Here is a 16,969-nt window from a genome sequence, read left to right as displayed (position 1 = left end):
GAGGCACAAACCTTGCTACAAGAAAGGATGATTAAATTCCCATCATTGTTGTTGAGGGGAGAACTCTCAATATGGGAAAGGTATGTTATGAAATTGAGCAATAAATTTTTGTTCATCTATGTCAAGAATTTGACAATATATTTTCTTAGACAAATGATGATTTAAAGGGTTTTGACCCAAGTTTGTTTCAACATACCATAGATTTAGTTGATAATGTCAAACTGGTTAGGCAAAAATAGAGACCAGTTAATTCCAAGATTGAGCCATTAATGAGAAAAGAGATATCCAAATTGATTGAGGCCAATATCATTTTCCCTATCAAGCACTCATCATGGGTAGCTAACCTTATCCCTGTTAGAAAGAAGAGTGGAGAAATCAAACTATGTGTAGACTTTAGGGATCTTAACCAAGCCTCCCTTAAGGATCATCACCCTCTCCCTTCCATGGAATAGATATTGTCTAAGGTTAGTGGTTTAGAGAGATTATCTTTCTTGGATGGATTCTCTGGTTACAATTAGGTGTTGGTCAAAGAGTCTGATAGATATAAGACTACATTCAACACCAAGCAGGGCACCTATGCCTATTGTAAATGCCTTTTGGACTAACAAATGTAGGTGCCACATTTCAAAAAGCAATGGAGATGGCCTTCAAGAACATGATTGAAAGGTTTGTGTTGGTCTACCTTGACTATATCACCATGCATTCAAATAATGTAGTAGATCATTTTGGTCATCTTAGACAAGTATTCATAAGATGTAGAGAGTATGGAGTATCCTTGAATCTAGGCAAGTGTGTCTTTGCCACTAACCAAGGAAAGTTGTTAGGAAACATTGTATCCAAGGATGGTTTGACTATTGATCTAGAAAGAACAAAAGAAATACTCTCTCTCTCTCTCTCTCTCTCTCTCTCTCTCTCTCTCTCTCTCTCCCCCCCCCCCCCCCAACCACAAGAAAGGTCTACAAATTTTTCTTGGTAGAATAAATTTTGTGAGGAGATTCTTTCCTAATTTAGCTACCATGGTAAAACCTCGTACATCTATGACCAAAAAGAACATGGTCTTTTCATGGACCAACTAAGGGAAATAAATTTTTGAAGAGATCAAAGCAACCATAGCCTTAGCCTCCCCTCTCATCAATCTGAAGTTCAAGAAAGACTTCATCCTTTACACCTTAGGAGGTGAGTCAAGTATTTCTATTGTTTTGACTCAGTTGAATGATAAGAATGAAGAACAACCCATAGCCTTTTTAGTGAAGGACTTAAGGAGTATGAAGACAAGTATAGTTATGTGGAGAAGCAAGCCCTTACACTCATAAGAACTTTGAAGAAAATCAAGCATCTTCTATCCCACAATAAGATCCATTTGCTAGTGCCCCATGCTAGTGTGAAAGACTTCCTTTTAAGCAAAGACATTAATGAGAAAAGGGTTGGTTGGATCACCAAGGTGATGGAATATGATGTGGACATCTAGATCACTAAGTTGGTGAGAGGGAAAGGATTGTGCAAGCAGATGGTCTCATCTTGGGAATTAGACAAAGAAGTTGCCTTAGTATTGATAGAACAACAAGAAGTAAGGAACTAAAATCCAAAGAGTTGGATAGATAACATGATGACCTTCTTGTTAGGTAATTATTACCCTCAAAGATTACATAAAACTAAAAGAAGATAGTTCAGATTGTAGTCAATCCCTTATGTCATAGCTAATGGTATTCTCTTTAGAAGGAATTTCAATGGGGCATTGCTGAGATGTATCAATGTAGATTAGGCTGAAAGGATGATTAAAGAGCTCTATGATGATCCTGATGGTGGCCACTTTTTAGCAAGAACCACTGCCATGAAGATAATGAGATTTGTTTGCTATTGGCCATCCTCGTTCAATGATTGCCATAGGTATGCTAGAAAATGTGAAAAATGTGCTTTCTTTTTAGGTAAGCAAAGACTTGCTGCCCTTCCACTTCATCCTATTCAAGTTGATCAGCCTTTTTCCCAATGGGGATTAGATTTTACTAGTCCTATCAACCCTCCTTCTAGCTCTGGTCATAGGTGGATTCTACCTTCTATAGATTATTTTACCAGGTGGACTAAGGCAATTGCATTAAAAGTTGCTACTGAGAATTTAGCTATTGAATTCTTGGATGGAATTGCTACAAGGTTTGGTGCTCCTTCTACTATCATTTTAGATAATGCAAAGTCATTTGTAGGAGCTCAGATATGTTTGTAGGCTGTTGATCATGGCATTTACCTACATACATCTTCCAACTACTATCCCCAAGGTAATGTATTAGTTAAATATTCTAACAAAAACTTGATTAGAATAATAAAAAGGATTGTAGAGGATAATCAGAGGTGTTGGCACTAGAAATTGAAAACAACCCTATGGGCTAATAGAATAACACCTAAGAGGGCTATTGGAAACTCACCTTTCATGCTAGTATATGGCAGAGAAGCTAGGCTTCCTGTTTCATTGGAATTTCCTACTCTTGAATTGGCTCATCAGTTGGATCTAATTGAAGATGATGCTATGATAGTGAGAATAAAAAAATTAATGGAGTTGAAGGAGAAGAGAAATAAGGCCATGCAGGCCTTGGAAGCACACCAACAATAGACCAAGAGGAGCTTTGATAAGAAGGCTAAGTTTAGAATTTTTAGAGAGGGTGATCTTGTGTTAAAATGGGATGCAAATAGAGAAAAAGTAGGGAGGCACTCAAAATTTGATGCATTATGGAGTGGTCCCTATGTGGTTTCCAGTTGCAAGCAGGCTAATGCTTTCCAGTTAAGTAGACCTAATGGTGAAATCATGCCTATTCTAGTCAATGGAATATATCTTAAATCTTGTTTCTGATGGAGTTGTTGTTCCATGTATATAGTTATAATAGTTTTCTTTTAGTTCTTTCCTATTCTCTAAGAAGTGTAGGGTGCACATTGGTTGCTCCTTTAGAGCGACGATTTTGAAAAGTTTCACAAAATTGTAGAGGCAGAAGGGCATATTTTTTGGCTTAGAATGTAGCAAAAGTGATGAAATGAATAGGTTTTCATAGTTCAGAGGCTCCATAGCCCAATGGATTTTTTGGTGGTCATTCGTCATATACCAAGTAGGCTTGCATCCCCTCTGAGTCACAAGAAATGTTAGCCAAAATGCTCTCCTTCCAAAAAATCAAATTCAAATGATAAACTGCTCAACGATCACCTAGGGTTTCAAATTTCAAATATTAAAAGGTTTCATGAAATAATTTAACATTGGCTAAATATTTTTTATCCTAAGTCTTGTTATGCCTTTTAAATACTTTGTGTTATGACCGTGTGAAATATCCTTTGGTTCACACAGTCACAGTGGAGTAAGAATTAACTAAATTTTATGAGGCAAAGGCACAATTATACAATGTTTGCATCATTGTAGAGTTAGTTGGCTCAACCAAGGCTAGGGTCCCAATAGGGCGATTGTGTTGTATTTTGCTGGGTCGCAAGGTTAATGTGGCAAACCATGGTTTAAGTTAGGATAGTGTGGTACAAGAAAAACCTTTAATGATTCAAAGATGCATTTTGCATTATTAGATCTTTCAAATCTATGGCCAATGTGCTATCATGGTAGTTAAAGAGAAGATTGCAGTTAGAGTTGCGATTGAGCAATTCCCTTTGTTTTGCTTGATTGCAAGGCAAAGAAATGAACCTCGGGTCAAAGTAGTGACAATGTGAATGTAGTTAAGGATCTTGATCTTTGCAGGGTTGCAATGATTAATGAAGAATGCCAAGGGCAAGTTGCATAGAAACGATAACAATTTGATCACACTGTCATAAGCAATTGATGTTAGTTGAAAAGAAAGGTGGCAAAGCTGTGATTATATGAGATGGTAAAAGCAAGAAGACTCTGTAGAGTAGCAAAATGATAAAAGATGATTGGTCCACATGGAAAAGCCTGAGGTTTGACTCCAGTTGACTGATGACATAGCTGATTTGGTATACAAATGGTAGAGGAAGCAAATCTTTGATGGTAGATTTGATCTTTTTGATCTCTTGCAACCAATTTCATTGTTCTTCATGTCTGATAAATGAAGAAAGACACTCCATCGCTACCTATTGGTCCATCTGATCAGTCATAATGTCTATAGTCATCCTTTCCTATCTTCTCAGGGCTCTGTTTGGTGTGGAAGTAATTTCCCTACATTTGGATGTGTGCCTTGATCAGATCTTTCTCAGATTTGCAATAACTGTCCTCTATAATCTTGAATGCAGTTGTTGAGTTCTATCTTAGGGTAGAAGCTATCTAAGTTATGCTGGTACTATAAAAGAATTTTTTTTAATCTTTTGAATGGTCATATCTTCTTTATTTCTCTGGTATTGCTTTGGCATACTATTGTAAATTCCCTTTTGCCTCTGAACTATATGACACTTTTTCTTATCTCTTTTAGTCATCGATGTACTGTGTAAGCTTTATTTGCCTCTCTTCGATGTACTATGGATATTCATAACCTACATGTTTGTATCTCTTTTGGGCTATGAATGATATAAAGTGAATCTCTTCTTCCTTGTGTCTTTGGATTTTTATGATAGTTGTATTGTGCACGTAGGGGCAAAGATTGGTCTGAACACTCTATTTTGGTGCATCACCTCCTTAGAATAGATTAGGTAGCTTGCTTCTATGCACTCCTTCTCCCTTTTCCCCTCCAAGTGTAGTCTAGGTGCATCCTGATAGCAAAGGAAGCTGACCTTCTCTAGAGACTCAACCTCATTGTTCAAGTCCCACAACTTGGAGGTTGTTTCCATGTTTCACAAGGTTGTCCTTAGGTAAAAACTTATGAAAAGGGTGCAAAATTTTGTCACAACACTTACCAAGAATGATCATTTCATAATTATTTCAATTTCCTCAATGATATGCTTAACTTTCTTTTTATAGCTATGCTAAATAGTGCCATGATTATTCAATCTATGGTTTCGTTACTTGCAGGTATGGCTTCCCATTGTATGTATAAAGTTTAGAGGAAGTTGGACAAGGTAGGGGTTTACTAACTCTAGACTTATTTGTTGATCACTTCTTCATCAACTTGTAGTCAGTGTATTCCAAGTTCTTGATTCTTTTCTTTGTTCTGAAAATGAAATATTTTATTTAAGATTCCTTATAAGTTTAAGATAGAGCAACATATTCTAGAAGTTAAATTCCCCCTATTTCACTTTCCTTTGAAAACTAGTCTCCAAGTCCTTGAGTCATTTTTGGTTGGCTAGTATGTAGTAGTGAGTAGATATTTGATGTGTATATGAACAAGAGTAAAATAATAGTAAATAAGTTATTTTTTCCTACAATTTATGTCTTTGTGTTAACAGATCAAATAGGGGATGACACAACTAGATTAGGGAAAATGTGCTTTATGATGGATTCTGAATTGGATATGGAAGTTATAGCCATAGGCTAGATTATCATCAGCTGGTTAACTATGATAAAAAATATATAAAATTTGGAGAATTGTTGAGGAATAGGTCATGCTATATCATCACTCGCCACAAAAAATTGATGAATAAATTAAAACTTATCAGGTCAACATGATTGGAGGAAATTGACCACCTCTACTCAAAGTTGCTCCACATGAACCAATATTTTTCATCTTTACACAAGGTTTACCTTGCCATGGTCACATAAATGCTGTACTTTGATTGTTCAACATACCAATTGCTAAAAATGATGGCTTCATCCAATTCAAGAACTTTAACCTTACTATTTTCACTTCATTTTTCTGCACTTCAATTGTGTTTATTGTCCATGGATAATTCATTGCCTTAGCATTAAAAGAATCCAATTCTATATTGTATATGGTCTTGCATTGACCCATCAAAATCTTATTGTCATCATGAACCCCTTCTACAACTTCATTCCTCTAATTGCTTGTCAAAATAGTACTTGCTATCTGCACTTATTTTCCAACCAAAAATTGCTTTATTGATTCACATTTTATACATCACAACACCAACAACCTTTCTAGGTTGAAGAGAATTTAGTTTATAGGCCAAGCCTCTTGACCTTACATATTCACCTCTACTTGTTCAATCAAAACACAACAATGACTATTGACCTTCCAAATTTGCAAGAAAAGTTGCATGACAAGTTTTTGACAATTTTTGCAACTTTTCAATATTTCCAAACAAATGACTTCAAATTCCTACCAAAAATTGATAAATCATTCAAGAACTCTAAAAAACATAAAATTGAATATTTTTGGTCAACTCATAGTGTTGACCAATGTTGACTAACCTACAGCTTGCCCATAGGCCTTATTACAGCATGCAAGAAACTTACCTAAAATGCATTCTATGATGCTTGAGATTGACTTATTGCCACATGTCAACTTGGACACTTATTAATCACCTAATCTATCCAGAATTTGATGTTTTCCCATCTTATTTAGGACCTTGGGCCCATGCACCACTACCCCACTTTGGCTTTTTCTACATTGAACATATAAGAATTCCAATTTTTTGGAAGATTTAACAATTTTGAGTTTATTGGAACCTTGTCCAACTTTCTGCTTCTCCATCTTGCATTTCTACCAATTCTTTCTTTTTGTTTCTGTGATTGGATTTTGGGAGGTGATACTTGTAATGAAATCTTTGGCTTCTTCTGAGTTTTGTCCTTGCTTCCTTGCCAATTTCCTTAACAATAAATCTTTAACCACAAATAATAAAAATTTATGTAAGCGAACAACTTTTCATTGATTATAATATGGGTGAATTTGAGCGAGGTGACCAAATTTTTCTTTCAAAACCATATGTGCAAATATAAAAATTAAGTACAACATGTCCAATATATTTGTAGATATACACATTAATTAGACCAATTTTTTCTTTCAAAACCATATGTGCAGATATAAACCTTAAGTAAAACATGTCCAATATTTTTGCAAATATACACATTAATACACCAAATTTTTCTTTCAAAACCACATGTGCATATATAAACATTAAGTACACCATGTCCAATAATTTTGCAGATATATTTTCCTTTGAAGAATGACCACACTTGACAATATGAACCCAAAACAAAATAATGAGACAATTGCTAGATTGTGGTCTTAGTTCCAAAGAAAAGTTGGTAAATGTAATTGTCCTTGCAAAAAGTGTAAGGGCTTAAAGAATCAAATAATTCTAATCACAATAGCCCAGAGTCATTGTAGGCAACATGGTCACATTGAGGGGGCCACGATTTTTGTCGATTGGTGAATGTGGATTTCCAACTGGAGGAACATGGAGGTGTGAATATCCAAGATGGGGATAACACTCCCATGGAAGAAGATGATAATGTGCCAGAGGACATGATTGAAGAAGATGGTATTGGCATAGCTGATGAAGATGCTCATGATGATGGTACTAGTGCATCTAATAATGATGATGAAGATGATCTTGATATACCTATACTTGAGAAGGCACACAAGCCCCTATACCAAGACTCCCAAACAACTCTTCTCTTTTCTCTAGTGTTGTTGCTGAACTTGAAGGTTATGAATGGTTTATCCAATGTAGCAATGTCGCGTATGCTAAGGTATGCCATTTTTTTCATCTTCAATGTTAGCATACTAAAATTGTTCATTATATTCAACCTCATTCATACTAAAAATTATCTACAATTATGAATCAAATCAGAATGAAGTATCACACAATGCATGCACGTCCCAGTGATCATATTTTAAATCATAAATAACATGAATTTGCAATAGAATGCCCTGATTCTCATATTAGTAGATATTAGTTAGATCAAATAACAAAAAAGGCCTCTTACAAAGTTCTTTGGTACATTCCCATTATTCCACGTCTTGAATGATTATTCAAGTGCACTAGCTTGACATATCTTATGGATTACCATGTACATAATAGAAGTCAAGATGACATTATGTGAATGCCTGCAGATGGTTTTGCATTTAAAGAGATAGAAAAAATATGGCCACACTTTAAAGAAGAACCTCATAATTTCAAGCTTTCATTGACAACGGATGGTGTCAATCCATTTGGAGATATGAGATCTGTTTACTCAGTGTGACCTATTTTTGTTATTAACAATAACATTCCTCCTTGGATGTCCATAAAGAGAGAAGACATAATGTTGTCAATTATTGTACTAGGTATTTTTTTCATTTAATAGTCATCTAAAGTAATTTATAAATAGTGCATCAAAATAGTTATAATAATTATGTAATATTTTTGTTCATTCAATTACTAGGTAAGTACCAAGGTAAAGATATGAATGTGCATATTGAACCCCTTATTAATGAGTTGTTGAAGTTATAGAATGGGGTCACTATGCATGACATCTCTAGACCAATAGGACAATGACAATTTCAATTTTATGCATTGCTTGTATGGACAATACATGATGCCCCTGGGTTAACTCATTTTTGTGATATGTTAGATTGTTAAGGTCACATATTTTTGGTCTATTTTAGTGCTTACACATTATTGTTGTATGCTTAAGTTGTGCATGATCCAATTGTACATGATCTTTTAGGTCTTCAGACAAAGAGAAAATTTGCATGTCCAGTTTGTGGTCTGAAGATGAAATCTCGTCATTTAAGAAGTTTGGGAAAATAAGTTTTTAATGAGTTTAGGCACTTTCTCCACAATAATCATAAGTATCAAATTACTAAAAAACATCTTTTTAATGGAAATAAGAGACAACATCAAGGCTACAAAGAATGAAAACTCATCTATGGAAGTTGGAATATGATTAACTAAATCGTTGAGGTAATGTCGAGTTTGTGGTCTGAAGTTTGAAATTTATATTTTGATATTATCTTTTATTTAGTAATGATGTAATTGATGCTCGTGAAGGTCGTCAAGGCATCAATAACCAATTTCCTAGAGGAATAAAAAATTATCCTACTCAATTTAGTAGGTTACCATACTCCAAGAATCTCCAATCACGCATTTGTTCGATGCTATGCATATTGGAAAGAATGTAACAGATAAACTATGGAAAATGTTTAATGGAAGGTGTAATAGAGAAAAAATTGCCAAAATTTGTAATGACATTCATGAATCCAATCATGCACTAAAAGATTTCATTGAATCAAACAGCAATGGAGACCACATATATACAAGTGTCCTTCCTTGGTTATTAGTGGAGCAACAAAGTGATGTATTAAAATAAGTCATAAAAAAAATAAAAAATTCCACAAGATTTACTGCAAATATAAGCAACCTTGTATCAAAGAAAGGTGATTTTGGGCCAGGGTTGAAAATATATGATTGACATACCTTTGTCAAGGTAAGTCATGTTCTCTATTTACAATATATTTATAAAATTGCATGTACTACCTATTGTATTATTTCATAATATATTGAAAAGATCATTTTTTAATGATTGTCATATGTCCAACCTCTATCCCTCCCACACCAGTTTGACAACAATATTAAACAAGTTATAAATAATCTTGAAAAATACATGAGGTTAGAAGTGTTATTTCTTAGATTTTTTGTACATATATTATATTTATGACTTGCTTTACTTTTTATGTAATCTATTGTATTTTTATCTGAAATCTCATTTATATGTTCTTGCATGTTGAATCTCTTTTAAGCGGTTATCATCTAAAGAAATTAATAAAAAATATATAAAATATTGGAAGAAAAAAATTTCACAGCTTATGTGTGAAATGCAAAATTTTCTACCTTCAATTTCTTTTAATGCTCAAGAACACTAACTCATACATCAAGTTTAGGAGACTGAATTGTGTGGACTTGTATAAACTAGGTCAATGTGATGGTTGAGAGGCACTTGAAATTTATGAAGGGCTTGGTTCGACAAAGAGTACATCTTGAGAGTTCTATGGTAGAGGGATATATGGTATACTAGACCATAGTGTATATTAGTGGATATCTTCTCAAGTTTGCATCAAAAATCCATGTAGATTGCATTTAGGATCTCAACTCCATTAACAGATTAAAACGAGAGTACTTGATGGGAAAAGGTAGATTGATGAAAGTGAGAGGTAATTATAAGATGTTATTGTAGTTAATTAATTCTTATCCATCATTAATATAAGTTTTTTCTAACTAGTCTAGTTGTTTTCTTTATAGTTAGGTCACGAGTGGGATGCACTACATTTATATATTGCAAAAAATCTTGATTGGATGATGGTAAGGATTGAACAGTCTCAAGAAAATGGTTGCTCATTAACATGGGATGGTTTTGCATCATTCGTTAAAGAAGCTCATCATAATTGAGATCCCAATGTTACGCCAATGGTACTTGATCTAACATATGGCTTAAGAGATAGAAAGATATATAGAAGATTACTCATCATGACCTATAAGTTTACTATCAACTCACATATCGATGCAAATAATCTTGACATGCTTGAATAATTGTAGATCAAACACCACAAAGATATGTACTACCATTGTCATAAATTTCACATAAAAAATTTAGACAAAATGAAGAAAACTTGTGATTCTAGGATAAGTGTAGTCTTCAAGGTCACCAATATTTCATCTAGAAATTACATACATCTTCAACAATCTAATAATCGATACTATGGTATTTTGGATAATATACATGAGTGAGACTTTAATTCATTAAAATTAATTCTATTTGTCATCAAATGGTACAGGCTATGGCTGAATTGAAATGATTCAGATAGGACTATTATTGAACATGATAGTGGATTTACAATCATTAATACAAGGTCATTTGAGCCATTTGGAGATGAGCCCTATGTTCTTCCAAGCCAATGTGAGAAAGTGTTTTACTTTGGAGTTCCACATTAACCAAGTTGGTCTTTTTTTTGTTAGACATGATCCAAGAGGAAGGCTGGTAATGTATATTGTGATGGAAGAACAAGATACTGAAGAATCAGAAGATGAAGTAAATGATGATCACGAACGATTGTTACTCAATTAAGAAGAAGAAGAAGAAGAAGATTCTGGTGATGCTGACAATGATGGTGATGATGATGATGATGATGATGACAATTATGATCATGCTGATGAAGATGGTGATGATCAAGGAAATGATGGTCATGATAATGGTGATGAAGATGATGATGATGATGATGGTAAAGATGGTGGTGGTGATGATGATGATCAAAGTGACAAGTATGATGATGGTGATGATGATGATGATGATGACATGGATGAAGAGGATGATCATTGACATGATCAATGTCAAGTATGATGGGGTCATGATTTATTTATAGAAATTCATTTGACTTGTATGTTTTTATAATTAAGTTATTATGTGTTGAACTCTATTTTCATGGAGTATATACATTGATATTGCATAGCTATCACACATAAAGTAGAGGTAAGGAATTAAAAAATATACAATGATTTTTATGAATGCATCATGTAATTTTTGTGCATTGTAAGCAGATAACTTTTTATTGATTATAAAATGGGTGAATTTGAGCGAGGTGACCAAATTTTTTTTTCAAAACCATATGTGTAGATATAAACATTAAGTACAAAATATCTAATATTTTTATAGATATACACATTAATTAGACCAAATTTTTGGCTAGCTTAAGATAAATGATTTACATATGCAAGCTATTCAATGCCTTTGACCAAGATCTTACACAATCACATGGATCGACAAGTATAAGTCAATAGACCCTATAGATATAATTTTTTATTTGCATATCTTCTCTTTATCGTCAACATCAAACTTAGTTCTAGTATGTCTCTCATTTTATGGATTGTAGGTATCACCAAATAGGTATTTGTCTAATCTATCTTCTTCAAGTGAGGAAAATGTGGGAATAGAAGAAAAAAGTGAGACATCTAGTAGGTCTAAAATAGGGAGATCAACTAGAAGTCAAAAGATTAGAAGAAAAATTAATAAATGAATGCAATTTTTTCTTGCTGGGGGGGGGAGGGGTCATGTTTTTATGATAATGAGAGTGAAGCTGATAGGAATGTTCTCTTAAGGTACACACATCTTCACAAAGAATGGGTACCCAAGGAACTAGCTCCAGTTAACACTGATTTTTCTGTTAACGAAAGGATATATCACATATCTCCATCTTCATTACATGGTTTGGGCCTATTTTCCATGGATGGCATAGAGGTCAGTTACAATAAAGTTGTTGAATTGATGGAGTATGTAGGACCTTGTTACCATTACAATAATTGGACATGGATTGTGCAATATAAAAAAGTATGCGTAGGTATGCATTGTCACCAAATTATATACAATGCAAAGAAAATGATCAAAGCAAAAGGCTTGCTATGTATATTGATGGAAGGCCAAAAACAATAAGGAATATTGTAGGATTTATAAATAGTTCTCTTAAGGATTTGATCAATGCGAATCTACAAAGCCCTCGAATGCCTGCATGTAAAAAACCTGTCACAAAAGAAAAAGATGAGAGGAGACAAGGGTTTTGCTTTGAGAATTATGCAAAATGTATTCTCAAAAATGAAAGAGATGTAAGATAATTACAAAAATCAATCCTTATAAAAAGAGATCAAAACATGAAAGGGTAAACTAAAAGGTAAAAGCTATTTAATAATTACTAATTAATTATTAAATAGAGATGCAAAAGGTGCATAAAGTAAAATCTTAAGAAGGGAATAAAGTGAATTTGATAAATCAAATGAAATTAATGCTTTACTTTAACACCCCCCTTAAGATGAGCAACAATTCATCTACAAACAATGTAGAAAGAGCAAGGAAACTACAATGCAATGCTGAAAGTAAACTTGGGTCATGGCAACATGGCCTGATGAGGCACCCAATCACAACTAAATCTTCATGAAATAGAGAAATAGAGAAAACCTAGCGGGATAAACTCTACTCTAAAAAGAGATAGCAGTAAAAAGAAGGAAAGACTCATCATTGAGACCCCCCAAGGACAAATTCCTTCACCCTAAGAATAGAACACAAATAAAGATACCATGAGGATGAAAAAGGTTTAGTGAAGATGTCTGCAACCTGTTTAGTAGTAGGAATGTACTCCAAGCTCAAGGTGCCATCTTGAATGAGATGCCTAATGAAGTGCATGTGAAGTTCAATGTGCTTGGTTTGCTGATGCTCAACTGGGTTGCATTAAATGTGTATAGCACTCTTATTGTCACACCAAAGAAAGGTGGGACTATCAGGAGAAAATCCAAACTCTGTCATCAACTGTCAAAACCACAAAACCTCTTGACTAGCTAATACAATTGCCCTGTATTCTGCCTCTATAGATGGCAATGTGTGAGCATGCTACTTCTTGAAAGACCATGTGATAGGATTAGAACCAAGACATAATAAAAAACCAGAAGTAGACTTGCAATCATCAATATCACCAGCCCAATCTGAATTTGTGAAACCAACAATGTGAGGATCCCTTGATGTGTAGTGAATGCCATAACATGTTCTACCTCTAATATACCTCAAGATATATTTGGATGCTTGCCAATGACTCTCATGAGGATCATGGGAGAATCAAGAGACAAGTCCAACCATAAAGGAAATATTAGGACATGTGTGTGTCAGGTACAACAAACTACCCACAAGTTGTTTGTATAGAGTAGAATCCAGTGTAGGAGTAGAGCAAGTCGTAGATAAAAAAACACCTAATTGAAAAGGTGTGGGGGGAGGCTTGCAATCAAGCATTTCAAATCTCTAAAACATATCAAGAGCATACTTCTACTAGAGTATGGCTATCCTATCTAAAGACTGAATAACCTGTAGGCCCAAAAAATAGTGCATAAGTCCAAGATCTGTAATTTCAAATTGTTCTCTCAATGCTTGCTAAACACCTTGTATCATGGAGACTGAGCTTCTTGTGATGATGAGGTCATCAACATAAAGCACAAGTATCAATAAGTCAGCCCCATGATGCTGAATGTAAACTGTAGGACCGAAATGACACTGAGTGAATTGTGAAGCAAGCAAGAAGGAATCCATCTTCTCAGACCAAGCCCTAGGGGTCTGTTTGAGACCATATAAAGACCTCCTTAGCTGGCATACCAATGAAGAGTCTTGGAAAAAACCACGATGCTGCTCCATATAGATCTCCTCATGACCATGCAGAAAATACTCATTGTGTCCATTTGAAAAATTGTCCATCCCTATGAAGCTGCTAGAGTGAGTACAAGGCAAATAGAATCCATCTTGGTAATAGGGGAAAAGGTCTCAGAGTAATCAACACCCTCAACCTATACAAAACCCTTTGCAACAAGATGTGCCTTGTACATATCAATAGAACCATCTGCAACATACTTGGTATGGTACACCCAATGACATCAAACCAACTTTCTTCCTTTCCAAGGAGGACAAAGATCCCATGTGTGATTCTTCATCAAAGAGGAGTACTCCTCATCCATAGCTCTATCCCGCTTTGAGTGTCCTATCACCTATGAAAAACTCTAAGGATCATCTAAAATGGCATGACTGAAAAGGCCACTACCTATAGTCTGAGCATGAGTGCAACGAGCATCTGTAGGATCACCTACCAAAGGTCCAGCTACATCAACAGTATCACAAGCCCACTTGGGCACTCACAAAACATCTGGTGAAGGTGGTGAAGGGGGATCAATATGAAGATCTTTCTCAGAGGATGCATAATTCTTTAGAGGAGTAGAGGAAGTACTGGGTAGTGTGGAAGAAGTTGAAGATGGAGGATCCATCAGAGGATAATGCTCATTAGACTAAACTTCTTTCTGAAACAAGACATCTCTGGAATCAGGATCAAAAAAAATGTACACCTTCATTTCCTCACAGTAGCCAACAAAAATGAGTGGTCAACTATTCTTTTCCATGGCTTTCTGTTGAACATCTGGAATAAATGCCCAAACCTCACTACCAAAAATGTGAAAAGTAGAAACATTAGGCTTGACATGAGTCCAAGCCTCCTCAGGAGTCAAGTGTCGCAATGCCTTATGAGGCATCCAATTTTGAATATAATTGGAACAATTGATAGCCTCAACCCAAAGTGAAGAACTCATAGATTGAGAGTGTACCATACAATTGGCCATGTCTTGTAATGTCTTGTTCTTTCTCTCTGCAACCCCATTCTATTGAGGTGTATAGGGAACATAGAACTTATGTTGTAAACCATGCTTAGTGAAAAAATCTCTAAAAGAATGATTCACATATTTCCCCCCCATTGTCAATGTATATACACCTGATAGAAAGACCAGACTGCTTCTCCACAAATGTCTTAAAGATTCAAAAGGAATCAAAGACATTAGACTTTTGCTTCAGAAAGTACACCCATGTGCATCTAGAGAAGTCATCTATGAAGATGAGCACATATCAAGCACTTGAAAAAGATGGAGTGGGAAATGACATAAGATCATTGTGTATCAACTTCAATTGTGACTTAACACGTGTGGATCTACCTGTCAAAAAAGATCTCTGTGATGTTTTCCAAGTGCACAACATTGACACAAACCATTAGTATAAGAGATCTAAGGTAACCCAATCACTAGCTCCTATGTACTCATGTTAACTATAGATATTTGTAGTTAACATGGCCAAAACACTCATGCCAAAGCTTGCTCACTGTGTTTACATGAGCAATGAGAGAAATACCTACAGAATCAAAGTTCTTAAAGCCATTGAACTGATATATGTGAGACTGAAGATCAACACTCCTTGTAGTAATAACTAAGTCAAGATCATGGAGATCTTCAATAACCACATTATGTGGTGAGAACTCAACTGTATTTCTAGAGCCTGAATGAAAAATTTGAAAGACAGAAAAGAGGTTCGTAGAAATGGCTAGAACCAACAGAAAATCCCATAGTGAACCACCTTCTAAAGAGATAGTTCCTAAACATATGACTGAACATTGAGAAGAATCACCAACTATAATGTGTATAGTAACACTTTGAGCAAGTGAGGTAACCAAATTAGGTAAGTGTGTCATATGATGGGAAGCTCCAGAATCAAGAATCCAAGAAGCTGTAGAAGACAATGCTTGTGTAGAAAGAGCATGTCCTTTCCTTGTAGGTGGAGGTGGAGGCTTCAGAGAAGAAATACTAGAATGTTGCATGGCCTCCTCTAGTGCCTTGAGATATTTCCAGCACCTAGGAAATAGATTTCCTTCCTTGCCACAAAACTGCAAGGTTCACCTGTGTACTTCTTAGTCTTGGAGGAAGACTCACTAGACTTAGAAGTATTACCCTTTTGAGAGGGTTTCTGAGCATCTGATTTGGGAGAAGGCTTGGAAGAACTCTCACTGCTCACTAAATCTAACTTATGCTTCAATTTCTTCTTCAACTTTCTTGTAGATGTCTATGCTACCAATGCCTTCGTCTTAGAACTAATCATAGTATTCAACTATGTAAGCTTTGATTTTTCTCTAGTCAAGCAATCACAAAAGACCTCAAAAGTAGGCATAAAACTTCTATTCCCTAAAGCATATTTGGTGGAATAGAATGTGGAAGCAAATATCTGAAAATTCCCTCGAAGCTCAGAGAGAATTAGAAAGATGCACTCAGCATCAGTCTTCGTCTTTTCACAACCCTGTAACACAGATCTTTTTTGATTAAACTTCATCAAGAAGTCATCAATAGTTGAATCTGATACAAGTGAGGTAAGCTCTGCCTCTATTTGAAGTGCTATGAACTCATTCACATTACCAAACAAGCCATGAAGTTTGGTCCACATTGCTAGAGGAGTATTGTACCCATCCAAACGAAACTATAGACTATCTAATACCTATAATGCAATCAATCCAATTGCCTCATCCATTTTGTTTCAATGTTGCATGATCTCATAAGGCCTTTGAAAAATAGGTTGTATGACATCTAAACATGACCCTAAGACTTTTGACTGAAGAAGTCAAGTCATTGAGGTCTTCCAAGTGTGGTAATTGTGAGGGGTCAGAAGTTCTAGAGAAGAAGTGGTCTTGGCCATTGTTTTAGAAAGGGGTTTTCAAGTTTTCTAATATATTGATATAATAACAAAAAAAATATAAAAATTCCCCCCACAATGCAATAAATCAAACCCCAGCTTACATATAGATTGTGTAAATGAGAAAAGAGAAAAATAGCTTCAGAT

The sequence above is a fragment of the Cupressus sempervirens genome, chromosome 4 (assembly GCF_028749045.1).
Source record: "Cupressus sempervirens isolate cs-2001-9-10 chromosome 4, ASM2874904v1, whole genome shotgun sequence".
Classification (NCBI taxonomy): domain Eukaryota; kingdom Viridiplantae; phylum Streptophyta; class Pinopsida; order Cupressales; family Cupressaceae; genus Cupressus; species Cupressus sempervirens.
This window is presented reverse-complemented; position numbering follows the sequence as displayed.